We start from the raw sequence: 8,764 nt of genomic DNA on the forward strand, positions 1-8,764 counted from the left end.
TGCTTGAACTCTAGAGATGATGTTTGTATTTTATGACTGTTCTGTTAAGTGGATGAATGAAAGAAGGAGAGGAGAAACACTGGGGGCAATATATTACTTTCATGACCATTAGGGTCTTTACCTTAAACGTCCAGGGACTAAATTCTCCACAAAAAAGAAGTGCCTTACTTAAATCATTGCAAGATAATAATATTGATCTTGCTTTCATTCAAGAAACCCACTGGATAAAGTCGCATATCTCCTTATGGAAATTTAAAAATTACCCCCATGTTTATTCAGCTAATATGGAAGGCCAAAAGAAGAAAAGGGGAGTGGCTATAATCTTTTCTAATAAACTTAAAATAGATCTCATATATGAGGAAGCTGACCCTAATGGACGCTTCTTGATATTAATAGTTAAAATTAATGATATTAAGTTTACATTAGTTAATGTATATGCCCCAAATAGGATTTCTGTCCGTTTTTTGGATAAACTTATTACTAAAATTGACTCTCTTCAGACGGGCACTCTCCTATTTGGTGGGGATTTCAACTCTGTTCAAGATCCTAAGTTAGATCGCAGTCATCCTAAAAACTCATCTTATGGGATCCAAGATTTTTTGTTAAGAAATTCTCTGTTTGATTGCTGGCGCACTATTCACCCATTAGAGAGAGACTATACCTTTTTTTCAAATATGCACCAAACGTACTCGCGAATTGATTTTTTCTTGACAAAACCAAACTCTCTGAAAATGGTGAAAGATTCCAAGATAGGAAATATTACTTGGTCGGACCATGCACCGGTCTTTCTAGAGATTGCTAATAATCCCGATTATACAACAAGAAACAAATGGAGACTAAATGAATCCCTATTGAGAAACACATTAATTTTAGACGAATTGTCACAGGAGGCTAAGCAATTTTGCCAGGTCAACGACAACGGAGAAGTATCCGACCCTATCCTTTGGTGCGCATTCAAGGCATACATGAGGGGAGTATTGATAAAAATAGGCACTAGAGAGAGGAAACGCAGGGGCTCTACATTGACTGAATTACATATAAAATTAGCTGAGCTAGAGAGAATTAATAAAAATAACAGGGACCTTCCTATGCTCCACCAGATAAAAGCTATTAGAAAGGAAATCGTAACTAAAGAACAGGAAAAAATCAATTGGATGCTTTTACAACTTCGCCAGAAATGGTATTATTCTAGTAATAGGGTAGGAAAAATATTATCTAATAAACTTAAAGCCAAACATAAAGCTGAAACTATTAAAAAGATTATAGTTGGAAATAAGCACTTCCTTACCCCTAAAGATATATCCAATGCTTTTGCCAATTATTACAAAACTCTATATAACCTTCCCGAGTCTCCATACTCGGACTCGGAAATAACTACATTCTTACAGAAATTAAATCTTTCAAAGATCTCAGCCCCACAATTACAACTTCTAAATCAACCTATCTCATTAGTAGAAATTAAGAGATCAATAAAGGAAATGAAATTAGGAAAAGCTCCCGGCCCGGATGGATTTTCTTCCCTTTTTTATACATCGCTTCAGCAAACGATTGCCCCGCTACTATTGCGAGTATTTTCCACATTTTCGCTAACGGTGCAACCACCAGTAGAACTTCTCCAAGCGGCGATAATTCCAATACTCAAGGAAGGCAAGGACCCAAGCTCTACACTTAACTATAGACCTATTTCCTTAATTAACTTAGACATTAAGATTTACTCTAAAATATTAGCGCAGAGACTAAAACAAGTGGTACTAAACATTATTAATAAGGATCAGACAGGATTTGTGGAAGGCAGGAGTCCCATGGACAATACCCGTAAGATTTTAAACCTCTTACATAAGGCAAACTCCCTTCGAATCAAATCAGCTTTTTTGGCGCTTGACGCGGAAAAGGCGTTCGATCGGGTGAATTGGAGATACTTAGATGCCGTGCTAACAAATTATGGTTTTGAGGGAACATTTAAAAATTATGTTATGAACCTTTATACTAATCCAACTGCCAAGGTGGTCGGCCATCTATTGGACTCAGATTGGTTCCCTATAAAAAATGGAACTCGCCAAGGATGCCCATTAGCCCCGTTACTTTATATTCTTACTATAGAGCCTTTTGCGGAGTTATTGAGACAATCGCCCGACATATTTGGTATACAAATTAACTCAGAGTCATTTAAGATCTCTCTCTACGCAGATGATGTAATTCTTTCAATGACGAATTTAACTTCTTCTCTTCCCGCACTTTTTAAGGCGATAGATAAATATAGCTCAATTTCTAATTATAAAATTAACCTTGGTAAAACGCAGGTTATCACGACCTGCTTTACGCAAGATGAAAGAACTGAGCTTGGGTCCTTGTGTCCACTCGACTGGAATTCTAATGTTTTAGACTACCTTGGAATTAATATTACAAATGAGCTCCCCTTACTTATCAATTTCAATTACAAAAAACTAATTGACAAAATAAAAGCACAGCTCCTAAGGTGGAAAAATTTAGAAATTTCTTGGATGGGCCGAATTCACCTAATAAACGGATATTTAATCCCCAAAATTCTTTATTTTTTCAGAACAATCCCCTTAAGAGTTCACCCCCCTATTTTGAAGCAGATCCAGCAAACTATGGATCAATTTATTTGGCAGTATAAAAGACCAAGAATTACATATAACATCTTAACTAAAAAATCAAATAGAGGGGGAATATCTTATCCTAGTATCAATAAACTCCATGAAGCTACAATGCTGACCCATTATTTGGCTTGGGACAAAAAATCTAATAATTTCCCAAAATGGCTATATATAGAGGAATTAGACATTGGACTTGGTGAATTATATTCTCTCTTCTGGGCGGATACAAATAGATTGAAAGATATAAAAGTCTCGAATCCCATAATTCATGATACACTTAAAACACTTTCTAAACTAAAACGAACTATGGGAATAAAGAGAACTCTTATGCCCTCCACCCCTATCGAGGCTATCCGATTTTTTATCAGAGATATAGACTTGTCCAGATGGCAAGGATGCGGCATCTCTTGTATTGGCAATTTGTTAGACCAAAGCACTATTATACCCTTTCCTCAGTTATGTAATTCCTTTACCCTACCATCATCTGAACTATTTTCTTTTTTGAGGATGAAGAATCTTATTGACCAGGTAGGGATTGATAGAAACCCCGAATTAGAACATTGGTTAACAAAACATAAAAATAAGAAACAAATCTCAAGTTCATCTATACTTCTACTATCATTGCAAAAAGATGAGAAAGATCCACCGATCCTGAAGTGGGAAAATGACCTAGGTATTGAGTTTTCCTTGGACCAATGGCGTCAGGCCTTTGTCCAAACAAAAAAGTTCGTCCACTCAATAAGCCTAATAGAGATTTATATTAAGATAACTTACAGATGGTACCTGGTCCCAACTAGACTTAATAAAATCAGTACCGTACATTCAAATAGATGCTGGCGTTGCTTTTCCCATACGGGCACCTTTGTTCATATCTGGTGGGAGTGCCCGCAATTGTTAAATTTAAGAAAAAATCTCTTGCAACTACTTGGATCACTCTTTCACAGTCTGGAACAATTAGACTCACAGGTGTTCCTCTTCCACTTGGGACTTGAGAATTTTTGTTTAAATTATAGAATCTTAATCATACATGTCCTTATGGCCGCAAAGATATGTATAGCTAGGCACTGGAGACAACCAGGTTTATTTAACTGGAGATTAGTTATCAATCAAATTAACCATCAGTACCTAATGGAAAGAGGATATTACAACAAAATTAATAAACTTGTCAAATTTGACAACATCTGGCGACCCTGGAAACAACTTTGTGATATCGACTCCCAGAATGCTAGAGATCGTAATTGAGGATTAAGATCTTTATCTCTTTTTCTATATATATTTATATAACTTACTTACTTATCTATTTATCTATTTATTTATCTATTCTCTTCTTTACCATTCGCTGTACCCCTGGGCGGACAATTTATTATGACCCAACTCTCGATCAATAGCTAGCCCCCATCTGTTTCTCATCTCCTCCTAAGTATGACTGACGTATGAATGATATATGTGGTATCTGTCATTGATATTTGGCTGCTATATTTATAGCTTATGCCAAATATCCTGTAATTTATTCTTTGGTTGTTTTTTTCTTTATTTTTTTTTTTTTTTTTTTTTTTTCCCTTCCATTCGGTGGGGCCAGGAATATAGCGCCTGTTCGTTTATAAAGTCCTTAAATAAATATATAATTTATTGTAATATTAAATATAGCAACAAACGAGGATTGGACAACTTGTTTTGCTTGGAATAATTGTTTAAACGTATTTATGATTATATATTTCTTTGTCGGCAATAAAGAACCGTTATTGCAATGCCTTACCGATGTATTCTATGTTTGTGTTAAACTGCTTGGAAAATTAAATAAATATAAAAAAAAAAAAAAAAAAAAAAAAAAATTGGCCACAGATTTTAATATGTATGGGAAACAAACACAATCAATTCTTAACACAATAAAGTCATCGTCAGAATTGACACCACAAGTAATACAGTACATACATTCCCCCCATTGTTTTCCAATCATCCCCCTGACAATGACACCCCCTTCCCATACGTATAAAAATACCATTAACCCCAAAACCAATTGGGGAAGAGCATACAGAGATGCGCTTTTTCCACACCAGGTTCTGAGCCACCAACTCAAAACCACCAACACTAACAAAACCAGAAACACACTATTTCCTATTAACCAACCATTATTCCACCCCCACCTTACACTGAACAGCCTCGCCACTGTGACACTGACGAGAAGACCCTCAATCATCCTGCCAATAACAGGGAGGGTGGGAAATTCAGGTAAGAAAAACTATTTAAAAGTGACAGTCACAAAATGGAGGGACCTATTTATACAGGACCTCCCAAAGTCCCTTAACCAATGTCGCTTAACCCCATTATCCTAAGCCTACCTCCTCACCCAGTCAAGGCCCCTTTCACTTAGCTATTCTGGTTCCATGGGCTACACTATGATTTGTCTATGTGGGCATGTTTGGGCATTATCTGCTATTTAAGTGTAACCAGTGCTTGCTCTGAGCACCGTTAAATGTAATCTGCCCAGAGCCAGCTGTGCTGGTCCCTGCGGAAAGGGGAGACCCCAGAATCTGTAATGACAGCCTGATTTCCTGTGAACAGGTGGGTAAATGTTCCAGCCAGTGCAAAAACAATAGGACATCTAGACCATGCCAGTCATATAGACCATGTTTTATAGGATGTAATATAGTCGCCAAAAAGGATTTAACCATGAATGTAGCTGATTTTATATCTCAAGAAGAACCAAAACTATCAGATGCCTACTGGGTTTCAGAGGAATTAGTACTTTTACTATATAAGGGTCAAGCTTGAGGCAAAGTAAGTTACTTAGGGCCAACTAGATTCGACAGAAACATGCTGTAATACTGAGTTGTTTGGGAGTGTATGTGTGTGCCACATCCAAACAATGAAACAGCAGATCGGGTTTGTATGGGGCGCTGTTAGCAAGTCATTTTCCCAGTGTGCCAGATGGTCAGCCCAGGCCTGGTTCTGCACATTAAAATAATGTACCACATTAAAATAATTTCTACCCACCATGATGTCATTTAAAAAGGTTCCCTGTTTAACAAGATGTCTGGTTAGCCTTGTTAGCCTTAGTTATAGAAAAAAAAGGTTTCATCTACAACACACTTGTTCAGAACTAATTGTTTAGCTAATTGTTTACGTCTATTATCCATGCAATGATTCAAAGCAAGATTTGTGAGCTGATTACATGTATATGTTATGAAGAAAGGTTAACAAATTTAAATCTGTTTAGTTTAGAAAAACGGCGCCTCAGAGGGGATATGATAGCATTATATAAATATATTCAGGGCCAATACAAACTGTGTAGGAAATTCCACACAATACAAATTGTGTGGAAATCTGTTCATAAACAGGACTATGCATAGGACAAAGGAGATGTAGTCTAAGGCAGAGTTTTTACAGTAAGGACAATAAGGATGTGGAATTCTCTGCCTGCAGAGGTAGTTTTACCGGAGTCTGTACAGACGTTTAAACAGTAACTGGATGAATACTTGAAAAAACTTAACATTCAGGGATATAATCTTTAATTATGGGGAAATCCAGGAGAAATCTGACTGCCATTTTGGGGGCAAAAAGGAATGTTTTCCCTGGTTAGTGCAAAATTGGAAAGAACCAAACTGGGTTTTTTTTGCCTGCTTTTGGATCAACAGCAACAAATTAACAGATATAGGAAAGGCTGAACTTTTTTTCAGCCTATAAAACTATGTAACTATATATATATATATATATATTTTTTTTTTATTTTTTTTTCAAGTGTGCAGCACAGTGAGAGCTATACATGAGGCAAGTGGATGATCAGGCATGTACTGTTGGTGGATTGAGGGTGGATTCATCATGAAACAACATAATCCACTTTTAAACATAAATGTTTTTGATGAATCTCAAAAATCTGAGAAGCCATGGAATGTTCCTGCTGATTCCTGGACACAATGACCATCACCTGATGACTGCTTATTGATATGTGTGTTGTATGGTGTCAACCTGGCTCTTGTGACTTGACACATAGCAGAGGTCACCATGCAACAGTTTTTTTTTTAGTAGTAATGAATTTACATGAGAATTAGTTGCCTGAATTTCAACAGCAATGTAAGACGTCCACACTGACCAATAAGTTGCCTCCCTACGCTCTGTGTTTTTTGTTATTTCTTTTTACTTTTCTGCAGATGCACAGTTTGCTGTACAATGTTTAATGATAAGTATTGTTGATCCACTTTAGTAATTAGACATTCATCCTTCAGATAAGCTTTAGCACAGGAATTAGCGGCCCGTTTTTTTTTATCCATGTAATTAGAATTTATTTGATCTTATTGCGGTAAAGCTTGAAAACAAATAATTAAAGTGAATGATACTGAACACTAATGCTTAGTAGAAATACAATTATTTCACTTATTCCCCTGATTAGAGATGTTGACATTAATTACCAATGAATAAAGCCATCTGATAATTCTTCCTTTGCTTTTCTTATACCGTATGGTCAAATCAGTCTGGAAAATTTCCCATAGGTTCTACCATTGACTTGACTGTTTACTGGATAGATTATGAATACGATTAACCAGACCTTCTTAGGTAAAAAGTAGAGTTTGGAGAATCGTTTGCTTAAAAGTTTAAGAAAAAAAGCCCTCAATCTGCCTGTTGATGCTGACTTCCACCTGCCTTATTGTCCCTGGTATTTACTGCACAAGTTTTTTTTTTCCAATAGTACAGTTTGCATCACATCTATCAATTACTTACTTGAAAATGTACCACAAGCACTGCCCCCAAATTTCTGTCCACTCTGCCCAACCCACATAATTTGCAGAAGGTACCTCCTTGTTGTTATTATTGTACAGATTATATCACCAAGTTTCCACCAACACTACCAAACTTCATTGGTATGCCATAGATACATTTACAATACAGCATTTATCACCTTTAGGTGGGTTGGGTATCAGCGGTGACACTGTCAGTATGATTAAAAATAGAGTAAGACCTTGTGCAGATGTGCATTTATTTCTTTTATGTGTGTATATGTCAGGACCCACATGGTCAGGGGTCCCCTTTCCTTGTCCCCTGCTGCACAGCTCCGTGGTAGCTCAGTAGGTCGCAACTGTGGTCACGGCTTGGGCCACAATCTCATAGTAGGCCGAAGCTGTGGATTAAAGTTGTAGCCGCCCTACAAACACCCTTTAGTGTATTCCACAGCAGGGGGTGGACGTTTATACCTGTGGAGGGTTAGGAGAGCCATGTGTTCTGATTACTAGGCCTCCGATGGCCTGTAAATAAGTTATCAGAGGAGTAGGTGTTATAGAAACACACGTCAAAAAAATCTAGCTTCATCAGGCCCTCTACCTCACCCACCGGTGTATTTAGTTAACCCCTTAAGGACAATGGGCGGTCCCATTGAAAACAATGCATTTTGAGCCCGTACATTAAGGGGTTAAAAAGAAAGAAGCCGGGGGGGGGCGTGGTTTGCTCGAGGCCAAGATGGACGCTTAAGTCCAGAGCTGTGAGGCAGCTGGCCGTTAATTTGCTTCGGTTTTACACTTCACATCCACCATGGGCAAGCAAAATAGAGCCCAAGCTACTCCCAAAGCGTCTGGCTCATCAGACAAGGCGCCACTCACCTCTGTCCGCTCTTATTTTCCTGCCGCTTCTGACCGGCACTCGAGGGACTTCTTCCACGGGCCGCCATCTTCTTCTCCAAGCGTGGAGAGTGATGCTGCCAAAGAGCCGGCGTTTGCTGATGGATCGTCACGTCCAGGTTCCGGAAACAGTGCTTGGCACGCAAAAATCGACTCGCTGCCTACGAAAGATGACATAATGGCAATTATTGAACGCACAACACAAGGTATACGCGCCAGTCTTTCGGACATTCAAAACGATATCCGCCATATTGGCGACCGCGTGGCCTCCTTGGAGGAAGACCAACCTCGCATACACAACACTGTGGACTCCCTGACGGCCCAGCTGCGGAACCAAGCTATGCTACTGCAACAACTCTCGAGGAAACTCGAGGATCTTGATAATAGGGGCCGTAGGAACAACCTCCGGATTCGTGGCATACCGGAATCGGTGCTACACTCGGAGCTGCCGGCGACGCTGCAGGTGATTTTTAATAAGCTTCTCAATAGATCTCCAGATGCCGTTATCCATCTCGACAGGGCCCATATGGCGCTTCGTCA

Source organism: Sceloporus occidentalis, unplaced genomic scaffold, assembly GCF_023333645.1.
Source record: "Sceloporus occidentalis isolate IW3139 unplaced genomic scaffold, rSceOcc1.0.p SCAF_254, whole genome shotgun sequence".
NCBI classification, from domain to species: Eukaryota; Metazoa; Chordata; class Lepidosauria; order Squamata; family Phrynosomatidae; genus Sceloporus; species Sceloporus occidentalis.